The following is a 27,601-nucleotide window of genomic DNA, read 5'->3' as shown; positions in this document are numbered from 1 at the left end:
ACGTCTTTCATTTCCCTTTGCTAAGTCTTGCTGCTCTTCAAAAGTAGTGTTTTTCACAGCATACTCATATGTTCATAATTCTCATGTTTTGATATTTAATATACTGTGATATCTAATATACTGTATTTAGTGAGCTGTGCTGTCAACAACAGAGCTCTATAGTATCTGTTATCTAAATTGTTCTGTTACTCTTAATCTAAATGGATTTGTGAGGTGTTTTCGTCTACTGCTTTGTCCACACCATTCTCTTACATTTTACATTTTAGTCATTTAGCAGACACTCTTATCCAGAGCGACTTACATTTCATACATTTCATTTCATACATTTTTTTTTTTTTCGTACTGGCCCCCCGTGGGAATCGAACCCACAACCCTGGCGTTGCAAACACCATGCGTTGCAAACACCATGCTCTACCAACTGAGCTACAGGGAAGGCCCTGGGTTATTGACATAATGCATTAGGAGATATTCATAATGGAGATTAAAGCCAGGACTCATTATGGGTATGATCAGGACAGGACACATCCCCTTGTAAATTGTTTGTTGATGGGATTTAGAGTGGATTTCCTGGAAACCATTCCCTGATGAGAAATAAAAGAGAACCACGCCTTGATTATTACTACAGGGGGCCCATGATGATTACAGATGGAGGAAGAAAAAAGCTGAGAACCAAAAGCTTTGAGCAAAATTGAGAGAACATTTACACACCTTCGTACAGTTGGCAACACCGATTAACAGCACGTTGCAGCTTAACAAATACAATCATTTGTTCCAGAAGGTATAGTGTTTTTGCCCTTTGATGTGGTCTAGAACAGTGCTTCGCAACCTTTTTTTGTTTACTGTACCCCCAATCACATATTGCTCTGCTCATAAGTCTTCCCAAGTACCCCCTGTGGATAGGCCATGTACCCCTATGGGTACTAGTACCCCAGGAGGAGATACACTGTCTTACATAAAGCATTTCACTATTCACCTTGTCTTCTGAGCCTACACCTTGGAACTTATTTCTTGCCACAGTGTGACGTCAAAACCTACACGCAAAACAATCTGGAAAAAATGCTAAAGAATTGAGTTTACTAAAAAAACTAATTCCAGTTACATAGTTTACTTTAGTGCTTGAAGGACGTCTCAGGGGTTGCAGGTGTGACCTCTGAATGTAATTGTCTTCTTGCATCTGCAGAGGGGCATATACAATGATAGATAGATATGTAAGGAATGAACGCTTTTAACTGAACAGCATTTAGGTAAACGGAATGAAGGAATATTGACTCAGTTCAATAAAATAATTTAAATTGCATGTATAGAGTGTACATGTATAGCATATGGGTCATTTATAAAAAAATGACCAATAATTTGAGATTTAAAACAGCTCATTAGTTTGTAACCCCTACTTGCAAGGGAAGACATATTCTTTCTCAATTTGGTCACCTGAATAAAGCCATACGACACATCAGTCTCAGTAAATTAACACAATTTAGCCAAATGTTACTAAAAACAAGAGGGAAAATACTTTTGGGGGAAGGTTAGACATAAACTTACATGGCTGGTTGTAGATCTTGACCACCGTTGGCTTTAGATTCTGTACTGGGAGCTCCTGTATGATGTCCAGGGTGTGGTTGAAAGTTAGGAATAGTGATGAACTTTTGGGAGAAAAAAACTGATAAAAGGATTTATATGTCTGAGGTTTTGACTAAAGTAGTTCACTCTGAAACCATATAACTTTGTGAAATGTATTAGAATTATAAGTATTATTAATGTGTTAAAAACTATAATCCAATACTGTGTGTGAGTAGACTGTTTAAGACTAAGACACTGTTACTATTTAAAAATGAACAGGGCATAGTTGATAAGACAACCTTGTGAAAGGAACAGGAAAACGGGCCTCCCTAAGTTAGGGAGGGGAACAACTGCCCAAAATGGCTAGGCTGGCAAAAGATAAGGAGACAGGTGGTCTGGGTACTGTGGAAAAATACAGCCGCCTAAAGCGGGGTGGAGTTCTCTACTGATGTAAGTTCATTTGTGTGTGTGTGTGGTAATATAAAAGGCTGTGTGCATTGTATGAATTTTAGAGCTCTCGTAAATAAACATTCTGATCATTGTAGGCTGGGTCTCAGTCTGTTTCTTTCAACCGGAACCTTACACCTTCTGGTATACAAACTGAGTAGTTAAATTGAAGTTCGGTTTAAGAACATTGATAACTTAATTCCCGTAACAAAAACATATTGGGCACAATTATTTAAACGCTCTAATCAGAAGTGTAATTTCAGCTTTGCTGACTGAAGGACATTCTACACAAATAATAGAGTAGAGATATTGAGAGGACAGACGCTGGGAGACAAGCAGCAAGTACAGGGAGTGAAAATGGAATGAATAACGGACATGAAACGAAAGAAGGACAGCGTCTGACAAGGGAAACATAATGACAATAATCCTGACACAGGGATGAAACCGACGAATAGACACATATAGGGGAGGGAATCAAAAACGTGCAGGAGTCCAGGTGAGTCCAATGAAGCGCTGATGCGCGTAACAATGGTAACATGCGTAATGATGGGCAGCCTGGTGCCCTCGAGCGCCAGAGAGGGGGAGAGGGAGCAGGTGTGACAGTACCCCCCCACCCCCCTCTAGGGGCGCCACCCGGCGTCCCACCTGGGCAATCCTGACGAGCCGGCCGAGGCATGGGAGCCCGACAAGCCGGCTGAGGCATGACGGGGGGTGGGAGCCTGCCGAGCCAACCGAGGCAAGGAAAACGTGAAGGAGTCCAGGTGAGTCCAATGAAGCGCTGATGCACGTAACGATGGTGATAGGTGTGCATAATGATGGGTAGCCTGGCATCCTCGAGCCCCAGAGAGGGGGAGCGGGAGCAGGCATGACAGTATCCCCCCCTCTAGGGGCGCCACCCGGCGTCCCACCTGGGCAAGCCTGACAGACTGGCCGAAGCATGGGAGCCGGCCGAGGCGTGGGAGCCCGACGAGCCGGCTGAGGCATGACGTGGGGTGGGAGCCTGCCGAGGCAAGGAAAATGTGAAGGAGTCCAGGTGAGTCCAATGAAGCGCTGATGTGCGTAACTATGGTGACAGGTGTGCGTAATGATGCCTTCGAGCCCCAGAGAGGGGGAGTGGGAGCAGGCATGACAGTATCCCCCCTCTAGGGGCACCATCTGGCGTCCCACCTGGGTAGGACTGACGGGCCGGTGGAGGCATGGGAGCCGGATGAGCCAGCTAAAGCTTGGGAGCCCGACGAGCCAGCTGAGGCGTGGGAGCCCAACGAGCCGGCTGACGCGTGGGAACCCGACGAGCCGGCTGACGCGTGGGAACCCGACGAGCCGGCTGAGACATGACATGGGTTGGGACCCTGCCGAGCTAACCGAGGCAAGGAAACCACTGAAGCCAGCTGAGGCACCACCGGTTCCTTCGGCAGCGGCACCTGGACCCGACGTCACTAACCAAAACAAAACTCCCTGATGCTTCCAATATTGGTGTCAGAATTCTGAGAGGACAGACGCTGGGAGACAAGAAGCAAGTACAGGGAGTGAACATTTGAATGAATAACAGACATGAAACGAAACAAGGACAGCGTCTGGACAGATATAGGGGAGGCAATCAAAAATGTGAAGGAGTCCAGGTGAGTCCAATGAAGCGCTGATGCGCATAACGATGTTGACATGTGTGTGTAATGATATGTAGCCTGGCACCCTTGAGCGCCAGAGAGGAAGAGCGGGAGCAGGCGTGACAGATATGTTACCACAAGTACATCAAAATACATACACTACCAGTCAAAAGTTTTAGAACACCTACTCATTCAAGGGTTTTTCTTTATTTTTACTATTTTCTTCATTGTAAAATAATAGTGAAGACATCAAAACTATGAAATAACATAGTAAACAAATAGCCACCCTTTGCCTTGATGACAGCTTTGCACACCACTGGTCATCTTTAGTATCAACACGATCCACTAAAAGTAAACCCCTCAGCTGTGAAGAAAACCAATTCAACGATTATTCATAATGCATGGACAAAAACGTTTCAGAAAGGTTCACAGATGAAAGAGGCAAGAGCTAAACTCAGCAAAAAAAGAAACATCCTCTCACTGTCAACTGCATTTATTTTCAGCAAACTTAACATGTGTAAATATTTGTATGAACATAAGATTCAACAACTGAGACATAAACGGAAGAAGTTCCACAGACATGTGACTAACAGAAATGGAATAATGTGTCCCTGAACAAAGAGGGGGTCAAAATCAAAAGTAACAGTCAGTATCTCGTGTGGCCACCAGCTGCATTAAGTATTGCAGTACATCTCCTCCTCATGGACTGCACCAGATTTGCCAGTTCTTGCTCTGAGATGTTACCCCACTCTTCCACCAAGGCACCTGCAAGTTCCCAGACCTTTTTCGGGGGAATGGCTCTAGCCCTCACCCTCCAAACCAACAGATCCCAGACGTGCTCAATGGGATTGAGATCTGGGCTCTTCACTGGCCATGGCAGAACACTGACATTCCTGTCTTGCAGGAAATCACACACAGAACGAGCAGTATGGATGGTGGCATTGTCATGCTGGAGGGTCATATCAGGATGAGCCTGCAGGAAGGGTACCACATGAGGGAGGAGGATGTCTTCCCTGTAACGCACAGCGTTGAGATTGCCTGCAATAACAAACAACAAGCTCAGTCCGATGATGCTGTGACACACCGCCCCAGACCATGACTGACCCTTCACCTCCAAATCGATCCCGCTCCAGAGTACAGGCCTCGGTGTAATGCTCATTCATTCGTCGATAAACGTGAATCCGACCATCACCCCTGGTGAGACAAAACCGCAACTCGTCAGTGAAGACCACTTTTTGCCAGTCTTGTCTGGCCCAGCGACAGTGGGTTTGTGCCCATAGGCGACGTTGTTTCCGGTGATGTCTGGTGAGGACCTGCCTTACAACAGGCCTACAAGCCCTCAGTCCAGCCTCTCTCAGCCTATTGCGAACAGTCTGAGCACTGATGGAGGGATTGTGCGTTTCTGGTGTAACTTGGGCAGTTGTTGTTGCCATCCTGTACCTGTGCCGCAGGTGTGATGTTCGGATGTACCGATCCTGTGCAGGTGTTGTTACACGTGGTCTGCCACTGCGAGGACGATCAGCTGTCCGTCCTTTCTCCCTGTAGCGCTGTCTTAGGTGTCTCACAGTACGGACATTGCAATTTATTGCCCTGGCCATATCTGCAGACCTCATGCCTACTTGCAGCATGCCTAAGGCACGTTCACGCAGATGAGCAGGGACCCTGGGCATCTTTCTTTTGGTGTTTTTCAGAGTCAGTAGAAAGGCCTCTTTAGTGCCCTAAATTTTCATAACCGTGACCTTAATTGCCTCCCGTCTGTAAGCTGTTAGTGTCTTAACGACCGTTCCACAGGTGCATGTTCATTAATTGTTTATGGTTCATTGAACAAGCATGGGAAACAGTAAACCATTTACAATGAAGATCTGTGAAGTTATTTGTATTTTTACAAATTATCTTTGAAAGACAGGGTCCTGAAAAAGGGACGTATTGCTGAGTTTACATGGAAAAAGGTCACAGGTAAAACTATAAATGTATGTTATCACAAAAAAAAATCCCCCTCCACAAAGACTCTGGGTCTGGGACAAACCCAGACAGCATTTTCAAATCCACTACAATCATATTGGGGGTCAGCTCCTTACTGATCCAAGCTTAGGTAGAAATTAGAAGTGAAATAACCTATATATAGGTATAATGAAACCAAGTGATATGAGTCAAATCCAAAATTAACGTTGGATTGTCATTAACGACCTGATTGAAATAATAAACTGATTGAAAGAATGCTTTTGTGAATGCAAATAAGTCATTCATTCTTACTGAGACTGGAGTTTCAGCGTGACTCTGGGTCTCAAAGAGTTACTGTTGCAGTCCACCTCTGGCTTCACCTGGATACTGAGCGTTGTTGTCAAGCTTGGGCGTAGTGGGTGAGGAATCAAGCGCAGGAAGCAGCGATACAGGGTAGTGGCTTTTAATGAGCACAACGGCGAAACACAAGCCACCCCAACAGCGATCCAGAGCGCACACAAAACAATGTGCCCCAAACACAGGGGACAGAAAACAGTCGGCGCAAAACCACGCACTAGAGCATAAACACAATCAGCGTGAACACAAGCCAAAATACAGAACACCCCACCGAACCAGGACCAAGCAGCGGGAGGATAAGGAGCGCGAGAGATGGGCTCGCGAGGGGAAGGAGTTCTGGACCTGGGAGGAGATCATGTCGGGGAAAGGACCCTGGCGGAAGGATTCCCAGGTCGAGGAGGTGATGCCAGCCGGTGGAAGGAGTCGCAGGCGGCGGTCGAGGAGGCCCGGAAGACACCCCCAAGATTTTTTTTTGGGGGGGCTAATGGGGTGGTCCGGAAGGGCAGAGGAAGAGCCCAGACCACTGCTCTCGTGGGGGATAACGGCGAAGGAGGAGGCAGAGATGTGGCAGGTCCTGGAGGACCTGCGTAGGGACAGCGTGGAGGAAGAGCCTTGGGTGGCAGAGGTGCGCACGGTATCGCCAGTGCGCCTGCACAGCCCAGTGCGCTCTGTGCCAGCGCCCCACATTTGCCGGGCTAGGGGGAGTGTTCAGCGAGGACGTGTTGTGCCGGCTCAGCGCTCCTGGCCTCCGGTGCCCCTTCTCGGTCCGATGTATCCTGCGCCGAGGACGCGCACTGTGTCTCCGGTACGGCTGCACAGCCCAGTGCGTTCTGTGCCAGCGCTCCACACTTGCCAGGCTAAGGTGGGCGTTGAGCCAGAACGGGTGATGTCAGCTGTGCACTCCAGACCTCCAGTGCGCCTCCTCGGTCCAGGATATCCGGCGCCGCTTATGCGCACTGTGTCGCCGGTGTGCGGTCACGGTCCAGCACGTCCTGTGCCAGCACCTCGCCCTTGCCGGGCGAATGTGGTGAGTGTCCACAGTCCAGTCCGGTCCATCCCTGCTCCCCGCACCAAGCCAGTGGTGCGTGTCCCCAGTCCTGTCCGGCCCATCCCTGCTCCCCGCACCAAGCCAGTGGTGCGTGTCCCCAGTCCAGTCCGGCCCGTCCCTGCTCCCCGCACCAGGTTAGTGGTGCGTGTCCCCAGTCCTGTCCGGCCCATCCCTGCTCCCCGCACAAAGTTAGTGGTGCGTGTCCCCAGTCCTGTCCGGCCCATCCCTGCTCCCCGCACCAAGCCAGTGGTGCGTGTCCCCAGTCCTGTCCGGCCCATCCCTGCTCCCCGCACCAAGCCAGTGGTGCGTGTCCCCAGTCCAGTCCGTCCCGTCCCTGCTCCCCGCACCAGGTTAGTGCGCCGGGAGTACGCACCGTTGGAGGGGGGTTACTGTCACGCCCTGACCAGGTGAACTCTTCTATTTTGGTCAGGGTGTGGCATTTCTATAGTTTATTTTCTATGTTTTTGGTATAGCCTTGCTTTGGGGCTTATTTCTATGTTGGGTTCTGTCGATTCCCAATCAGAGACAGCTGTCGCTAGTTGCCTCTGATTGGGGAATCACATTTAAGTTCCTTTTCCCCCACGATGTTTGTGGGGTGTTGTCTCTTTGTTTGAGCAAGTAACGTATCGGTATTTTTCTTGAATTTTGTGTACATGTTTAATTCCATGGTGTTGAATAAACATGTGTTCGCTCCCAGCTGCGTTTTGGTCCGCTTCCTCGTCACCAGGCGACGAACGTTACAGTTGTGCTGTCAGTAGGAGTAGGGATGTTGTAGTGGAGCGCCACCTGGGAAAGAGAGAAGAACAAGTCAGGGAAACCATCATGTCCAAACATATACATTTTAAAAGATAGCGAAAAAAACATTTCAAACTAAATATCAAGCCAGACAAAGCTTCTTAAATGTTTGAACTTCACAGTAATATATAAAACTGTATTTTACACCATAGGATTGGTAGGAGAGATGTGTTTTTACTAACCTGAATTGAGGCACAAGCATTGCCCTTCCACGATCTACTTCCCTTCTGTGTCCTGCAGTGCCAATTGAAGAGGTGCTGTCCCCCACTGGGACACTGTACTGTGACTGTGCTGGCACCCTCTCTACTGAACACCCTGGTGGAGTAGAGAGCCAGGGCTTGGAGGGCCACCACTGTGTCCTAAACACACACACCAACAGACCACAGACAAATGTGTTCAAAATGAATGAAAATACCACATTTACAGAAAGGGTAGATTTTTACATTGATCTGTTACTAGAGTAACTATTTCCCATTTGACTATTTCCCATTTCCATCCATTATGGTTTCTTGCCTCCATTTCAGTGGAAGTTAGCCTCAACAAGCTTGACATGACAAGAAGCACATACATGCCTGTGGTCTGCTAAATGTCAAGGTAATAATGCCTCACTACTTGTGCACAGCACAGGGTGCCATTTCGGAACAGAGGTGTTTAAGAAATACACATGTGTGGAGAAGAAGTCTCCGTAGGTGTTCTGCTGCCTCACCAGCCACCTGAAGATACGGGAGGCATAGCCCAGGTCAGTGGTAGACAGAGGGAGGCACTGAGGGCAGCAAGCAGAACGTAGGAGCTGATCTCCACTGCCAGGGAGGCTGAGACATACACACCAGAGAATAGGGCTATCTTATTCATCATTATACAGACTATAAAGTTCTTCTCTGACCTCCCCAATTCATTTTATGACCGACATCGGAGTTGAAATAGTATTTTTGTTCTTTAAAATACTTTTGCCAGACGTGTGGATGGTTTGCACATTTGGGATTACTCCATTGGCTCCATTGTCCAGGTAAGCTCAATCAAGACAAGACAGCACAAAGATCTTGGACCAGGGTATGTCTCACCTTCTTGTAATGAGATCGTGTCCAGGTGCTGCAGAAGCTGGGCCTGGGTCTCCATGTCCCCTGCCAGGGTAAAGGTGTAGGCCAGCAGAGCAGTAGTTTAGTGTAGGTGTTGTACAAATCACTGGTGGAGTTCCTCAGGCAAGACAAGCTGACAATAGGATCCTGGAGCACAAAATAACAGAGCAGCACGTTAAGAAACATGTTAGTCTGGTCCCGGATCTGTTTGTTCTGGCAATGTAATACTAACAGATCTGGGACCAGGTTAGACACATTCATGCTGGAGCACTTTTAGTTTTTTAGTTTACAGTAGCATAACTAAGCTGACTATCAGTTTTAACAGCACAGTACCATTCTGATTACAGTAACAGCTATTTCTATGCTTATTTCATAGGCTACTTTCTGAGAAAAAATACTTTCACTGTGAATTAAATGAATACACAACTCACTACATTTTAGAATCTCTAAATGACAGTTGACATAAGATGTATACAACAGACTTCATACAGGAGGCTAAATCAGTTTCCTGTAATGGACGTTGTTGTAGTGAGAAACAATGGTTATGTGGAGATGCTACGTACCGACACTGACATGTTGAGCTCCAGCATTGAAGATGTGATGTAGGCCGTCAGCGTGACTTCATCTGTCACCCCACCCTACAAAACAATATGTTTAAATACTAAAACATGTCCATGAAAATGTGTCTAGCCTGATACAATTCTGTAGAAATCATCATTCCCAACTGTATGGCTGGTCTGACGAGACGTAAAACGACATCTTCTATCAGTTTATTATCAATATAAATACCTTCATTCTGTTGTTAAAGAGTTTCCCCAATCTGACAAAACAGCCATGTTTGTCTTTTTGACGTTCCAACCAAGTCTTCGATTCCTTCATTTTTGCCGGGTCAATATAAATGTGTTTTGCCAAAGGATCTCAATACAAAAGTAGTCAGCCCGAGGAAAGGGAAAACTTCATTTGACTGTCCCATCATAATATCCACATAAGGTTGTCATAAACATGATTTAGAGCTTGACATTACTTGCAATGAATGCTCATGTTAACATATGACACATCCATGGTCCCCATGCCAGAGACAATGCCATTTGATTGGTTAATACTTCCTTGAAACAGACAGAATTATGTGTTTACCAGTATGTGAAAAAAACAATACTCACCTGGTGTTCCCCTAGCCTTGTAGGGAATAGGTAAGATTTGGTAGGTTACTTTTTAAATGTAATCCGTTACAGTTACTAGTTACCTGTCCAAAATTGTAATCAGTAACGTACATTTTGGATGACAAAACATTTCAGATTACTTTCCATTTAAGAGGCATTAGAAGAAGAAGAAAAAAAGGATCCATCAAACGCATTTGGTGTCATCATATTGGTCCAGTGGCATTTATTCATGAATGCCAATGGAAGCCAGATTTCCCCAAAAAATTTACCAAAAAAGAAAAAAATACATAAGAAACGTACCTTTCATCTCTCCGTGCTTCATAATGTTCTCTCAATTTGCAAGAGGCTGTATGTATCTCACCAGAAAAAGCATCCGAGTGAGCTAAACAGCGCCCCTTTATGTGTATATAGCCTATCTGATGCTGTCTGGTCAAAAAGAGTATGACATTGTTGCCACCCGTAGCATTGAATGCAATGTAAGTCAGCGAGCATTTGGCCTCCCTTGATAAGTTTTTCAACAAAATAACAGCCAATCAGCGTTGAACTAAACTGAGTGAGCTCAACTGTGAATGGTCCTGGCGCACCAAAAGAAGTGTCAAGGGAAGCCAGTTTGGATTTGGCTTCACACCAATCACACCAACTACAACAAAACGAAGGAGCTGATCGTGGACTTCAGGAGACAGCAGAGGGAGCACACCCCCATCCACATCGACGAGACTGCAGTGGAGAAGGTGAAAAGCTTCAAGTTCCTCGGCATACACATCACTGACGATATGAAATGGTTCACTCACATGCCTTTTCAACCTCAGGAGGCTGAAGAAATTTGGCTTGCCCCCTAAGACACGTACAAACTTTTACAGATGCACCATTGAGAGTATCCTGTTGGACTGTATCCTCGCCTGGTACGTCAACTGCACTGCAACTTCAGGGCTGTCCAGAGGGTGGTGTGGTCTGCCCAACACATCACCAGGGGCACATTTCCTGCCCTCCAGGACACCTACAGCACCTGATGTCACAGGAAAGATCATCAAGGACATCAACCACCCGAGCCACGGCCTGTTCACCCAGTTTTCATCCAGAAGGCAAGGTCAGGATAGGTGCATCAAAGCTGGGACCAAAAGACTGAAAAACAGCTTCTATCTCAAGGCCATCAGACTGTTAAATAGCCATCACTAGTCAGCCTATACCCTGAACTGAACTTAGTCACTGTCACTAGCCAGCTACCACTCGATTACTCAACCCTGCACCTTAGAAGCTGCTGCCCTATGTACATAGACATGGAATCACTGGCCACTTTAATAATGTTTACATACTGTTTTACTAATGAATGTATATACTGTATTCTGCTGTATTCTAGTAAATGCCACTCTGATATTGCTCTTCCTAATAGGTATAGATTGTCTTATACCATTATTTTACTTTTAGATTTGTGTGTATTGTTGTGAATTGTTAGATATTATTGCACTGTCGGAGCTAGGAACACAAGCATTTCGCTACACCCGCAATAACATCTGCTAAATATGTGTACGCGACCAATAACATTTGATTTGATTTGATCACATCAAAAGCAAACATCATTGACAGAAAAAAACTAGCTAAAATTTGCCATTTCCTAAATTAGCCATAGCTGGAGATAGTTTTTTTTTTTTATTATCCGTACAGGCCAGTGATTATAATGGCGATTCAGATCCAACCAAAAATTCATACATTGTGCCCCAGGGATGAGAGCAGTGGCGAATTTAGGTATAGGCAACATGGGCAGCCGCCCAGGGCGGCATCTTGCTGGGGCGGGCACAGGGCGCCCGCACAAAAGATGTTGGAATTGTGACATTTGTGCAATCGGTTTTCTATCGCTCATTTGCATGTCACGTCAGTGACATCATGTCACCGTGTGGGACTGTGGGTCATTTAACCTTGTCGGAGTGGGCGCCCCGATTCTAGTTTGTGAGTCCCACTCAGAAGTACGAGATGGGAAGGGGGGCGGGGGTAGGTTGACCTCAGGCCTCCCCACAGGGGGAGCGGGGGAATCTATCAAATAGCGCACCTCTAACTTTGTATCAACACAAATTTATTTCTATTTGTCTTTGTTACTTCTTTTTGATATTTATGTGTCTTATTTTTGTATATATTTTCATATTTATATAGTTTTAAATGTTATGATTATTGATTTGTGTTGTTCCAAATGTCTAAATAAAAATGACAGTTAATGCAGAATGGTGCTTTTTGGGGGGCGGGGGAGGGGGCGCTGAAGGGGGGGTTTGCCCAGGGAGCCATACAAGCTAGAACCGCCACTGCATGAGAGGATGGAAGTTCAGTATGTAGCTAGATGTAGTAGGCTAATGTTAACTAGCTGGTTCATCGTTGACCATGAAAGGAAGTTAGGGTAGTGAGCAAGCGTTTTAGCCAGGTAGCCTAGGACAACAAAAACTAAAAGTGTGTACTGTATGACAGAGTGATAGACTGTTTCATCAACATGAAAGAGAGGAGGATGGCCTTGGGGTTTCTCTACAAGTAGGGTGAGTCAACATGTTTTTTCTGCTTGCACAAACACACACACACACAAATTAGAACTATGGACAGCCACATCATATTTAGCTTACGTTGATTGGACTAAATCGTTTTTGGTATATTTGATTTGTCACTGTATTGGATTAAGCATAGATGATTTGATGATGTTGAAATGTTGAAGTTGAAATGGTGCTGGAGTAATGGAGGCAGCTCCTGTTTTCTTTGTGACTTGCAGTAACTCTCTGTGGTTCTAAATCAATAGTTGTTAACCAGTCTGAAAATGTCAGAAACATTCAATTGCTTGACCATGCTGTAGGTGATGTAACTGTTTGTTACATGCAATATGCTATGTGGACTTCACTGGACAGAGGTTGCTCTCCGGTTTTGTGATGAAACAAAGGTGTGGTTTAATTTATTCTGCCGCTGTCTTATTATTGTCTCGGCCTTAGGCCTATATATCACAGTGGCATGGCATATGAATTAACAGGTTATAGAGCAAACAAGATAATTATCACAACACATAGGTTGTAATATGGATTTTTTTCTGGCTTGGCTTCGCTGACTACTGGTCAGACTCATTCAGGTGGAACAAACTTACATTTCTGCCTTTTTCAATGCTGAATTGAATTTCATTGAGAAACACAAAGGTGTCAATATGTTTTTTTTCTTCTTCGCAAACAACCTTTCTGAATTTAAAAGTAATCATCCAGTTTTTTAAAAGTATCTGTAATCTGATTACAATATTTTAGCTGGTAACGTACATGAAATCAGTTAGCCCCCAACCCTGGTGCCATTTTGGATGCAGCCTCAATATTCTATGATCAAATGATTTCAGTGGGAAAACATCTGGAAGTCTCTACATGTATTGGGTCAGTGATGCACTTGTTGATAAGACACCATGATGTCATCAAGGGGCGCAACTTTGGTTTTAGAAGTGGGGGGTACATAATTCAAAATGTAATATATTTTTTTAATACAGTCGTATAAACTCTCCAAACAGCCTACCCGACCGCTCGGAGGCGTCCGCATGGTCCTAAAGCACACCGTTGCCTCGTTTTGTATTTCACTACATTGATAAAACACAATTTCAGAATGTGTGGGGGACATGTGGGGGACCAGTACAACAAAAAAGTATGTAAATGTATGCGCTAAATTACTAAAATGTAGAAAGTTGCGCCTCTGATGCCATCTATAGTGTAGCTCTGTCATTTACATGATAGCAGGGTCATAGTCACTGTGATGAAACGTTTTCAAAGGTTCTTCAATGGAAAACAAAAACAAAGGACTCCTATTGGACAAATCCAGCCCTGTATGACCCATATTTTTAGGACCTCTCATACCACTAGTGAGGAACTTGGGGGCCGTGTCTCGGATGGCTGGGGTGAGCTGCTCTCTGTTCCTGAGGTACTCCAGGATGTAGATATTTTGGGGCGAGGAGGGCCATATTCTGCTCTCCACACCCATACGGCATCAGCAACAGTCCATCCAGGTTCTTGAGGGCCCGACCCAGGACGTCACCTACAGGTAAACATGGGACTTCTTTAGCGAACAGCAGCATTATCATTGGATAACGGCTGCTTTTCCCACCACTACGCCTTTCTAAACTCACCACGCCTGTCTAAACAATATAATGGTTGATTTTACCCAGGACTGAGAGAGAAATTCCATCTGATCAATCCACCACGTTCTTGGGGACTTGCAGTTCAGGTCCACCTCCTCTGTCAGAGCTTCTGCTGTAGACGTACAGATGATAAGATGAATGAAGAGTATCAGTTCAATCAAAGTGAACATTGGATGTGTCCTCTATCCAGTACGTTCACAATCTCATTGTCACATACAGCGTGGGACTGGACAGCCTCTGCACTAACAGACACATTCAAAACCCCTACACACACATTGACAGACAGAGTGCAGCACAGGTTACACAACATCCAAAATGGTGACAGAGTACACGACTCAGGCTGACATCCATTCTGCTGTTTGAACGGTTGAATGAAGACTGGTGATTTACCCAGGATAGAGGGTGCCATCGTCCAACTGAAGGTCTTTCGTCCATTGGCACACAAGCACGATGAGTACTGCACATCCTTCAAGGGTGTGAGAGTGTAGTCTAAGGAGTGAGCTGGAGTCACAGAAACCTGCCAAATAGGAACACTTGTAAAATAACATGGAAAACCCAAGACTGATACATTGGGTGTAAAAAATTATTAAAAATAAACACTGACCAGATAAACTGTAACAAAACAAAATGCAAGAGTTTAAGAACAACTCAAGTAACAGTTAAACACAGTGGCCTTTAGTTCAAAGTGCTCTCCACGGATGATGGAGTAGGGGAGGGTGAGTTCCAAATTCATGCTGTGGGCGATGACAGTCTCACTAGGTAGCATACTGTACACAAGCACCTGTATCACAGGCGCCATCTCTGGAACTACTGCCAACTTCAAGGTAACTTCACCCTCAGTTGCTGTAACGCAAGAGCATGTCACACTGTCATTGTCATCAAGCACCTTCCAGTAGGTTCATAATTACTTAATGAAACTCCCTCACCAGGACTCCCGTGCTGCACGGTAACCTTCATGTGTCCATGCTGAACTATCACCCCTCTGGATAAGGCCTGGAGGAGGGAAAGGGAAAAACAGCTATCCCGGTTATCCCATCAAGTCATCAAGAAGGATATGATGAGAAGTACTGGTGTTGTATAGAGACATCTTTCCTTTGAAGATGAGAGGCTGGGACTATGTCTGAAATGACCCTGGTCAAAGTAGCGCACTAGAGAATAGGGTGCCATTTTGAACTCGCCCTGGGTTTGCAGGTTGTCACAACTTGTTCCTGGTTCTACTCACCAGGTAGATGACATCCACGGAGCCCTTTGGGACGGTCTCCCCTACGATGGCGTACTGGATGGTGATTGACACTTCCTCCCAACATGTCAGTGGTTTCTCCATCTTCTGAATAGCCAGAGAGCTGGACGTTTTACTGTCAGGGTCAGTGGGCTGGATCAGGGAGAGTTCGTGTTGCCCGCTTTTGAAATAGGGGACCCTGTATCTATTGTTCTCTATTTGTGGTGTGTTGCTAACCTGGAAAGCAACAGAAGAGAGAGAGAGTACAACTAAAGACCCAATCCAAAATCGACCCTTAGAGCTCCACCTTGCACTCTGATAGGCTAGGTGGAAGATTCACCATATTACTTATTATACCAATGGAATCTTCTCAGATCTCCACAAGAGCATGATAGACCCTAGAGGGTAGGGTCAAGGAGGTAATTTGGGATTGAGCATAAAGAATCTTTAGAGTCTCAGAGTCTTTCAAAACCTAGAAGGATTTTCAAAACCTCTTACTTACTATGAGGTTAATATTCTCTTTGGGCACACTGGTTGTGTTGAGGGAGAAACTGGCAGTACCGTGACTGTCCATTGGACTCCTCTCCAACCACAGACACATGATGATCATAAAGAAAGTGATGGAATACAGTATATTAAAAAGACACAAAGTAGACTGACATTTCAGAGCTAGGTGTCTTGTTGAAGTGAACATAGTTTCTTCATGAAAGCATACAGACCTCTATTGACTCTTTATGGCAGGAACTCCTTCTGGATTTTTCTCATCAATTCTTATTGGTATTATTATATTGCGCACTAAGGGTCGGCACAACTCTACCTCTGCTTTACCAGGTACAGGCTGCCCATAAGTGTATCTGATTTTATTTCATAATAAAACATAAAAAACATAAAACCTACATTTCCTATAGAAAGTATATTATAAGCCTCATTATAAAGGCTCATACATGCATGTTTATAATGCGTTATACCTGCAGGCTTTAAGTAAGTTAAATTTAGACCTGCATTCATAAAGACTCTCGGTGTGTGAGTGCTGATCTAGGATCAGTTTAATATTTTGGATCACAATGAACAAGGTTACATGGACAGGGGGAGACCTGATCCTACAGTCTTATAAAAAAAGGTGCTATCTTGAACCTAAAAGGGTTTGTCGGCTGTCCCCATATGAGAACCTTTTGAGAACCCTTTTTGTTCCAGGTAGAACCCTTTCCGCAGAGAGTTCTACATGGAACCCAAAAGGGTTCTCCTTTGGGGACAGCTGAAGAATCATTTTGGAAACCTTTTTTCTAAGAGTGTAAGTCAGCAATCCTTCACTGAGGTGCTTTATGAATACAGGCCCAGCTGTTCATGTAAATGCTAAATGTGTCCCAAAGTCTCAGAGCCTCATAGGAGCAGTTACATTGTAGGTCTTCAATTAGTATTTGTCATTAGTGCAGACCTGGGTTCAAATAAATGCATATTTAAGTATTTAAATACACATTTTCTGTGTATTTTAGTATTTTCAAATAATATATGCAAATGAACTACTTCTATTTGAACTATTTGAAACTATTTTCAAATACTTGTTTCCAAATACATTATTTCAAATATCCCTAGGACCAAACAGACCTGGGTGCAAATGCATGAAGTATTGAAATTGATTGGACATGAGTTGGAAAGGCATACACCTGTCTTTACAAGATCCCACAAGTTGACAGGGCATGTCAGAGCAAAAACCAAGTCTTGAGGTCGAAGGAATTGTCCGTAGAGCTCCGTGACAGGATTTCTTCGAGGCCCAGATCTGGGGAAGGGTACCAAAAAATGTCTGCAGCAAGAACACAGTGGCCTCCATCATTCTTAAATGGAAGAAGTTTGGAAGCACCAAGATTCTTTCTAGAGCTGGCCGCCCGGCCATACTGCGCAATCGGGAAAGAAGGGCCTTGGTCAGGGAGGTGCCCAAGAACCCGATGGTCACTCTGACAAAACTCCAGAGTTCCTCTGTGGTGATGGGAGAACCTCCCAGAAGGACAACCATCTCTGCAGCACAACGCCAATCAGACCTTTATGGTAGAGTGGCCAGACGGAAGCCATTAATCAGTAAAAAGGCACATGACAGCCCGCTTGGAGTTTTAGTGCCAAAAGGCACCTAAAGGACTCTCAGACCATGAGAAACAAGATTCTCTGGGCTGATGAAACCAAGATTGAACTGTTTGGCCTGAATGCCAAGCGTCACGTCTGGAGGAAACCTGGCACCATCCCTACGGTGAAGCATGGTGGTGGCAGCATCATGCTGTGGGGATGTTTTTCAGTGGCAGGGACTGGGAGACTATTCAGGATCTCAGACTGGGGCGAAGTTTCACCTTCCAACAGGACAACAACCCTAAGCACACAGCCAAGACAATGCAGGAGTGGCTTCTGGACAAGTCTCTGAATGTCCTTGAGTGGCCCAGCCAGAGCCTGGACTTGAACGTGAGCGAACATCTCTGGGGAGACATGAAAATAGCTGTGCAGCGACGCTCCCTATCCAACCTGACAGAACCTGAGAGAATCTGCAGAGAAGAATGGGAGAGACTCGAGACTGTAAATGCTGCCAAAGATGCTGAAACAAAGTACTGAGTAAAGGGTCGGAATACTTATATAAATGTGATATTTCATTATTTATTTTTTATAAATTTGCAAAAATGTATAAAAACCTGTTTTCGCTATCTCATTATGAGGAACTCTCAGTAGTGGAAAAAGTATCCAACTGTCATACTTGAGTAAAAGTAAAGATACCTTAATAGAAAATGACTCAAGTAAAAGAAAATGTCAACCAGCAAAATTCTACTTAAGTAAAAGTCTAAAAGTATTTGGTTTAAAATATACTTAAGTTTAAAAAGTAAAAGTATGAATCATTTCAAATTCCTTAAATTAAGCAAACCAGATGGCACCATTTTATGAATTTATGGAAAACAACATGCACACTCCAACATTTAGACATAATTTACAAACAAAGTACTTGTGTTTAGTGAGTCCGCCAGAACAGAGGTAATACGGATGACCAGGGATGTCCAGTGAATAAGTGTGTGAATTGAACTATTTTCCTGTCCTGCTAAGCGTTGAAAATGTAACGAGTAGTTTTGGGTGTCACGGAAAATGTACCGAGTAAAAAGTACAGTATTTTCTTAAGGAATGTAGTGAAGTAAAAGTAGTCAAATATATAAATTATAAATAGTGAAGGAAAGTACAGATACCCCAAAAAACTACTTAAGTAAAAATACTTTAAAGTACTACTTAAGTACTTTACACCACTGGGTATTGTGTGTAGATATAGGAGGGAAAAATACTATTTAATCCATTTTAGAATAAGGCTGTAATGTAACAAAATGTGGAAAAAGTCAAGGGGTCTGATTACTTTCCTGATGCGCTGTGCATTCCAATATACTTGTATTTTCTCCAAAAGACATATCCAGATATTTACTTTAAAATTTAGTGAAAGTAATGTAAATAATGAAAATAGTATTTGAATCCAGGTCAGCATAATTGGACAGTGACATTTGCTGGAGTTCCACATTGTCTTGTAACTACAGTGCATTACAAAACAGCAATAGTGCTGACTCACGTTGCACACACTTCCACTTTATACTCCTCTTGAACAACGCTGATCTCGTCGGTGAGGTTCATTTTGATCTCAAACTTTGGCAAAACTAGATATAAGAGAACAGCAGTTAACTCATGAATGTTCCAGGATTGTGATGCATTGATTCAACTGTCAGATCCATAATATTGCCTAGCATGACAGGTAAAAGAAAGAAGCTCAAACTGAAATACTTTTCTATCTTGAAGTGATGGTATATTTTGTTTTTACCAATCCACACTACAATAGCATAGGATCCTACGGGTGCTTCAGAGTTCAGGGGGTGAGAATGCTGCAGAATGTTGCCACTAGATGTAATTTTGACCCACTGTCCAATCCTGTTCTGATGAACATCCTGTTGGTTCATAGAACGAACACGTTTAGCAGGGCGCAAAATTGTGGAACTGTCACGGTTGTCGTAGGAATGAGCGGACCAAAATGCAGCGTGTGTGTCGTTCCACATTTTATTTATACTGTGAAACTATGCAATACATAAATAAACTTGAATGACCAAAAAAAAAACAGTGACACAGAGGTGAAACAGACACTACTCAAAACTAATCTCCCACAAACCCAGGTGGAAAAAAAAAAACCTACTTAAGTATGATCTCCAATTAGAGACAACGAGGACCAGCTGCCTCTAATTGGAGATAATCCCAAACAAAACCAACATAGAAATACAAAACTAGAACATGAACATAGAAATACAAAACATAGAAAAACACCCCCGTCACACCCTGACCTACTCTACCATAGAAAATAACTTCTTACTATACTCAGGACGTGACAGGAACGTTCAGATACAAATGATGTTATGTAGGCCAAACATGCCTGTCTGATATGAAGAGTAAAGAGTCACATCAGCTCCATTCATGACATTTCTATCTGCAACATTCTGAAGTTTGCTTGCTGAAGGTGGCCCAGATGTGATCACATAAAGCTGATAGGGAGTCTTCTGGTAACTGTCATGTGGAAATGAATGATGACCTACAGTACCTAGTTGGTGGAGTCATTGTCTTATAATGTAGTACTATTTACAGTGACAGTCATCATACATTGATAGACTAATAAGGGTCTTACCTGCAGTTCCACAATGTTGTACTGTGAAAGGCAAGACAAAAGACTGGTTAATGTTTTATGAACTCATATTCCCCCAAAATTAAAAGAGGAGCAAAACTGTCAACAACAATAGGAACTAGACAGTTGCTTGGCTTTGTCTCTTAAATTAAACATAACATGTTGCTTTTGCAATAGATTAATTCAATCTCAGGAAAAAAACTCCAATACATTCCAATCTGACCTATATGAGTGGAAAACACCATGACTTGTGGTGAATGTTTGAGGACCTTGAAATCCACCTACGCAGGTTTACTTAGAGAACCTCTCAGACATGTACAGTATGTTTGCCCTGAGTGATATGTGTCACAACTGTTTGTGTAGCCTTATCACACACAGGCTACACAAACAGGCTAACTTTGCCCAATAGTTGTTCGAAACATTTCCCATTTCCAAAGCCTTATTGTTCATGAAGTACAAATGAGATCAGTATGACACGTGGTGGATAGTTTCAAATAAGATTTTACAGTATATTGTACTTAATAATCCTTGTCCTTGTCCATAGGGCAGGAGCCCATCTCCTGTTTCTGTAGCGTGAGGAAGCCTGGACAGGACGCTAGTCTATCGCAGGGCATTAACCCCAACCCGTCACACAGCATTATGATGTGTTGATCCTTGTGATTCCTCTGTCTTTTCCTTTGAAATAGTGGAGATATCGTTCTAAAGGAAGACCAAATAAGTCATTGTTTTCAATATTCAATGTTTCACATTTTTAACACTCACCAGCTGATTGACAGGGCTAAAACTGGTATCCAAGGTGATGACTCTAAACTGCACTGTAAAAAGACAGAGAAAAGAGAAAGACAAGCACTCAATGAGAGCTTTAGAAGCATAACTTTGAAGGATTTCCAGATACCAGGAATCGTTCAACTGGGATTTCTGGAAAAGCAGGGATTTTAGGGAAAATTACCTGAATTTTGGAAGACAAACTTTTGACAGCTACTCTGGATAATATTTTACACTGTTGGTACTAAGGCCCCATTACAATCAATTGCAGATAAAGGAAAACTGCACTGCAAGTTTACTGAAAATATTTACACTCTCAATACCCAATGATAATGTCCAGGAGAGGAACACCTTACAACATGTGGTATGTTGGTTTAACTCCAGTGTACATATCCTCAGTGAACCCACAGTGTATTTTATCTATATGATGGTGCTGTTGCAGGTGTCTCTTAGGAGCAACATGTGGTGACAGAGCAAACCATCATAGAAACATGATAGCACCTAATTGTCCTGTTTTTTAGCAAGCATGACCTTTCTCTCCTCTGTCAATAGAAATGTTTCACCTCGAACCTCCACTTTAAATGTGTGCACTTCATCACTCTCCACATGAGGGGCTTATCAGCAAGACAATGAAGCAATAACATATAGTCCTTTGCGGTTCAGTTGGTAAGAACTAAAATTAAGAGATGCGTCACAAAGATGAGAACTACAGTACATTCTTATTGGAATTGTTCTGGATGTTGACCAGTGCTGGGCTGACCTGAAACTGGAAGCAGCGGTGAAACTCTTGGTCAGAACTCTCTTGGAGAAGAATTTTGTTCTGTCCATTGGCGATCAGAGATATACATGGTCATGACCAGGGTCTCGTTGGGCTGCAGAAGCATGGCACAAAGCTTGACCTCTGAGCCTGCCCAGATCACTGTAGGAATGGCTACCATGTAAACCCTACAGAGAACATATACACGCACACACCAACAAACACACAGGAAACAGGATTTGAACGTTTAGTCCATAATGTTGCTTGATCAGTGGGTTACCTTACAGGGAAATATAAAACACATGAAATTCACGTGATCACGTAAATGAAAATATTTTTATTTAAAAGGCATAATTGACATTAATTCAATTAAACAGTCGTTGTCCCCTGGAGGATTTGTGTTGTTCCACTTTGTCCAGGGACGTCCGCAAGAGCGTATTTAGGACGTTCATTGAACGTTGTGTCATTGTCCCCAGGAGGGTTTAGTATAGTTCTGGTGAAAATACAGTAAATCTACAAGTGTCTGTATTTTTTACAGCGAAATGAAGGTGCTAATGTTAAAGAAAAGTATGCTGCTGTACGCTGATTACTTGGGACTCAACCTGCCTTGCGATTTTAACTTTAGGTTGCTAGCTACCTAAAGTTGCTGCTGTGCAACCAGGTCTGTAGACATAACTGACGTTGGCTATACATATATTGCCAAGCACATATTTTTGCACTTTGCCTAAAGTATATACAAAAACTTGAAGGTAATTTCTATCAAATGACAGTATGCTGCTCTATTTGGATTTAAATTAATGTAAAAAATGGTGTATCATTTTGTACTGCGACCAGACTCAGCCTTAACTGTGATTTGAACTTACAACCTCTTGGTTGCCAGTAACCTACATGTCCAGCTACACCACCAGGTCTTTGAGCATAAAATATATACACTACCATCTCAATTTGGTTGAGATTGGGTGATTGTGGAGGCCAGGTCATCTGATGCAGCACTCCAGCACATTCCTTCTTGGTAAAATATACCTTACACAGCCTGGAGGTGGGTTGGGTCATTGTCCTGTTGAAAAACAAATGATAGTCACACTAAGCCCAAACAGATGGGATGGTGTATCGCTAAAGAATGCTGTTGTGGCCATGCTGGTTAAGTGTGCCTTGAATTCTATATAAATCACAGACAGTGTCACCAGCAAAACACCCCCACACCATCACACCACCTCCGCAATGCTTTATGGGGGGAAATACACATGCGGAGATCATCCATTCACCCACACCGCGTCTCACAAAGACTCGGCTGGATGAAACCAAAAATATCCAATTTGGACTCCAGACCAAAGGACAGACCTCCACTGGTCTAATGTCCATTGCTCGTGTTTCTTGGCCCAAGCAAGTCTCTTCTTCTTATTGGTGTCATTTAGTAGTGGTTTCTTTGCAGCAATTTGACCATGAAGGCCTGATTCACACTGTCTCCTCTGAACAGTTGATGTTGAGATGTGTCTGTTAATTGAACTCTGTGAAGCATTTATTTGGGCTGCAATTTCTGAGGTTGGTAACTGTAATGAACTTATCCAATGCAACAGAGGTAACTCTGGGTCTTCCTTTCCTGTGGTGGTCCTCATGAGAGCCAGTTTCATCATAGCGCTTGATGGTTTTTGCGACTGCACTTGAAGAAACTTACAAAGTTCTTGAAATAATATGGACTTGGTCTTCAACCAAATAGGGCTATCTTCTGTAGACCCCCCCCCCCCATCTCAACACAACTGATTGGCTCAAACACATTAAGAAGGAAAGAAATGTCACAAATTAACACTTTAACGAGTGCACACTGTTACACCCTGATCTGTTTCACCTGTCTTTGTGCTTGTCTCCACCCCCCACCAGGTGTCTCCCATCTCCCCTCATTATCCCCTGTGTATTTATACCTGTGTTCTCTGTTTGTCTGTTGCCAGTTTGTTTTGTTTGTCAAGCCTACCAGTGGTTTTCCCCTTGTGCCTGACTTTTCTATAGTTCTGGTTTTGACCATTCTGCCTGCCCTGACCCTGCCTGCCGTCCTGTACCTTGCCCCACCACACTGGATTATTGACCTCTGCCTGCCCTGACCCTGAGACTGCCTGCAGTTCTGTACCTTTTGACTCTGATCTGGATTACTGACCTCTGCCTGCCCTTGACCTGTCATTTTGCCTGCCCCCTGTTTTAGTAATAAACTTTTGTTACTTCGAAACTGTCTGCATCTGGGTCTTCCCTAAAACGTGATACACACCTGTTAATTGAAATGCATTCCAGGTGACTACTTCATGAAGCTGGTTGAGAGAATGCCAAGAGTGTGCAATGCTGTCATTGAGGCAAAGGGTGGCTATTTGAGGAATCTCAAATATAAAATACTTTTTTGGCTACTACATGATTCCATATGTGTTATTTCATAGTTTTGAAGTCTTCATTATTATTGTACAATGTAGAAAATAGTAAAAATAAAGAAAAACCCTTGAATGAGCAGGTGTTCTAAAACTTTTGACCGGTAGTGTATAGCCACAGACTTGTTGACAAGAATGCATTTCTGCACTTTGCTAAAAGCTGCTCAGAATCAAGTAAGTAATTGTCCAATTATCACCACCAATGTAGATCTAGCAGTGTGCAAGGACATAGAATATACATAAATGCTTTGCGGATTTGAACTTGGTTAGGGTACAGTCAGGCTTGTCTCCAGGACGACATGCAGTGGTGTAGTGGTGCCTGAAGAAGTGGGTATACTCTAACATGGCCCTCCCGGCAAAGGAAGGGGCCCTGTGGGAAAAATGGTTTTCCTATAGTTTTTTTGAGTTTTCAGGTTATCATTCTCAAATCACACTTTATATATAGAAAAACGACCACAATTGTATGTTCTCAGTCCACAATAACGCTTAACCCACATCAGAAAAAAAATATTTAGTTCTGGAAAAAAACCATTTTAACACATTTTTAGAGGATGTAGTTTTCATTCAATTGCCACCCAGCAAGAAACCTGGTTAGCAGTATTTCTGTACTGTACAATGTCCTACTGGTGACGGCAAAGTTTGCAAAACAAATGCCCTCCTGATTGATACAAATCATCATGATATCATTCTGCCAGTTAGGCTTACTTTGTAGTCAGCATTTAATTGGGAAGTTTAGAAATGTTTCTTCAAACAGCACCACTAGCTTATCAAAAATTCTTACAGGCTTCATAGTTTAAACTTCAATAATTACAACTATATCTGTCGAATTTCTGACACTACACAATGAGCGTAACCAAGCCGCCACATCACAAGGTGCAAAATATTTTCTGTGGGGGAGTTTCAGTAAAGCAAACTTAATCAAACTAAGTGCATATTCTATAGTCATAGCTTATGTGAAATGTCCTACATGGCAGTAGCTAATTTGTATCTGCTGCGAATAAGAGAAAATGCCCATTCCGAGAGCCACAGCAATAGAGCAGGAAGGGGGCGAAGTAGTAGGATGTGTCGGTTTCATAGCATTGACATTACTTTTACAGTAGCCTATCACACAATGACTGTGTAATGCAAGTTAATGATAACAGAGTGAGTTTCCTTCTTGTTTTAGTAGGCTACAGACGGTAATGATCCTACATAAGAAAATGTAGGCCTATCTGAAATGCAACCATATACACAACAACTGTCACTTTGCACACAAGAAAGCACGTTGAAGAGAAGCCCCACGAGCCAAACGGCCAGTAGGCTTACATGAGGGAAAACCAATCAATTAGTCATTCTGGCACGGCGGTCAGGGCCTTAAAGGTTTAGCTTACCATTTAGACGAGTTGCAGTCTCCTCCATGCTCACGAGAAGATTCTGATTCCATTCTCCTTCCTGGCGAAATGTACTTGTCAGGACCCTCTCAAATGCCAGCTGGACAAGCTGGGCTTTCATTGATGTAACATGCTGCGTCAGTGTTCACTGAATAAGTTCTTCAGAGTGGAGAAGGAATTTTTGCACATAGCAATAGATGTCCCAAATGTTAATCCATTCCACAATCGGCATTTCTGCTAAAGGCCCGTCATATCTTTAAAGAACACTGAGTGGGGTCCATTTGTTGTTGCTGGCTGTGGTCGTGATGGTTAAGTCCAACAGGTCGTCAGGTGCATTGTAATTGATATATCATTTGTTATGTTTATAGGGAAACAAAACTGGGGAGGCACAAATTATTTTGGGGGAGTCCATGCCCAGCTTTACCACCCTGTAGAGCCACCTCTGTGTTGTTCCCCGAGGTACAAAAAAGGTACACTTCACAGGTACACATAGTAAATAAAATCAAATCAAATTTATTTATATAGCCCTTCGTACATCAGCTGAAATCTCAAAGTGCTGTACAGAAACCCAGCCTAAAACCCCAAACAGCAAGCAATGCATGTGAAAGAAGCACGGTGGCTGGGAAAAACTCCCTAGGAAAAACTCCTGAGAAAGGCCAAAAACCTAGGAAGAAACCTAGAGAGGAACCAGGCTATGAGGGGTGGCCAGTCCTCTTCTGGCTGTGCCGGGTGGATATTATAACAGAACATGGTCAAGATGTTAAAATGTTCGTAAATGACCAGCATGGTCAAATAATAATAATCATAGTAGTTGTCGAGGGTGCAACAAGCACGTCCGGTGAACAGGTCAGGGTTCCGTAGCCGCAGGCAGAACAGTTGAAACTGGAGCAGCAGCATGGCCAGGTGGACTGGGGACAGCAAGGAGTCATCATGCCAGGTAGTCCTGAGGCATGGTCCTAGGGCTCAGGTCCTCCGAGAGAAAGAAAGAGAGAAAGAGAGAATTAGAGAGAGCATATTTACATTCACACAGGACACCGGATAAGACAAGAGAATACTCCAGATGTAACAGACTGACCCTAGCCCCCCGACACATAAACTACTGCAGCATAAATACTGGAGGCTGAGACAGGAGGGATCAGAAGACACTGTGGCCCCATCCGATGATACCCTCGGACAGGGCCAAACAGGCAGGATATAACCCCACCCACTTTGCCAAAGCACAGCCCCCACACCACTGGAGGGATATCTACAACCACCAACTTACCGTCCGAAGACAAGGCAGAGTATAGCCCACAAAGATCTCCGCCACGGCACAACCCAAGGGGGGGGCGCCAACCCAGACAGGAAGACCACGTCAGTGGCTCAACCTACTCAAGTGACGCACCCCTCCCATGGACGGCATGGAAGAACACCAGTAAGTCAGTGACTCAGCCCCTGTAAAAGGGTTAGAGGCAGAGAATCCCAGTGGGAAGAGGGGAACCAACAAGGCAGAGACAGCAAGGGCGGTTCGTTGCTCCAGCCTTTCCGTTCACCTTCACACTCCTGGGCCAGACTATACTTAATCATAGGACCTACTGAAGAGATAAGTCTTCAGTAAAGACTTAAAGGTTGAGACTGAGTCTGCGTCTCTCACATGGGTAGGCAGACCATTCCATAAAAATGGAGCTCTATAGGAGAAAGCCCTACCTCCAGCCGTTTGCTTAGAAATTCTAGGGACAATTAGGAGGCCTGCGTCTTGTGACCGTAGCGTACGTGTAGGTATGTACGGCAGGACCAAATTGGAAAGATAGGTAGGAGCAAGCCCATGTAATGCTTTGTAGGTTAGCAGTAAAACCTTGAAATCAGCCCTTGCCTTAACAGGAAGCCAGTGTAGGGAGGCTAGCACTGGAGTAATATGATCAAATTTTTTGGTTCTAGTCAGGATTCTAGCAGCCGTATTTAGCACTAACTGAAGTTTGTTTAGTGCTTTATCCGGGTAGCCAGAAAGTAGAGCATTGCAGTAGTCCAGCCTAGAAGTAACAAAAGCATGGATTAATTTTTCTGCGTCATTTTTGGACAGAAAGTTTCTGATTTTTGCAATGTTACGTAGATGGAAAAAAGCTGTCCTTGAAGCAGTCTTGATATGTTCTTCAAAAGAGAGATCAGGGTCCAGAGTAACGCCGAGGTCCTTCACAGTTTTATTTGAGACGACTGTACAACCATCCAGATTAATTGTCAGATTCAACAGAAGATCTCTTTGTTTCTTGGGACCTAGGACAAGCATCTCTGTTTTGTCCGAGTTTAAAAGTAGAAAATTTGC

At 43.8% G+C, this 27,601-nt stretch overlaps 1 long non-coding RNA gene and 1 pseudogene across 1 annotated transcript; both read right to left on the bottom strand.

Moving 5' to 3' along the window:
• Window positions 1-9,382: 9,382 nt before the first annotated feature.
• Window positions 9,383-10,300, bottom strand: LOC115163235 (uncharacterized). Its single transcript, XR_003869705.1, has 3 exons — window positions 10,286-10,300; window positions 9,615-10,001; window positions 9,383-9,463 (listed from the first exon to the last, which is right to left on the bottom strand). It is a non-coding gene; the product is annotated as an uncharacterized LOC115163235 (long non-coding RNA).
• Window positions 10,301-10,824: 524 nt separating this feature from the next.
• LOC115163234 (alpha-2-macroglobulin-like) lies at window positions 10,825-20,977 on the bottom strand (annotated as a pseudogene).
• Between the last annotated feature and the right edge of the window lie 6,624 nt (window positions 20,978-27,601).

Source organism: Salmo trutta, chromosome 26 (assembly GCF_901001165.1).
Source record: "Salmo trutta chromosome 26, fSalTru1.1, whole genome shotgun sequence".
Classification (NCBI taxonomy): domain Eukaryota; kingdom Metazoa; phylum Chordata; class Actinopteri; order Salmoniformes; family Salmonidae; genus Salmo; species Salmo trutta.
This window is presented reverse-complemented; position numbering and strand designations above follow the sequence as displayed.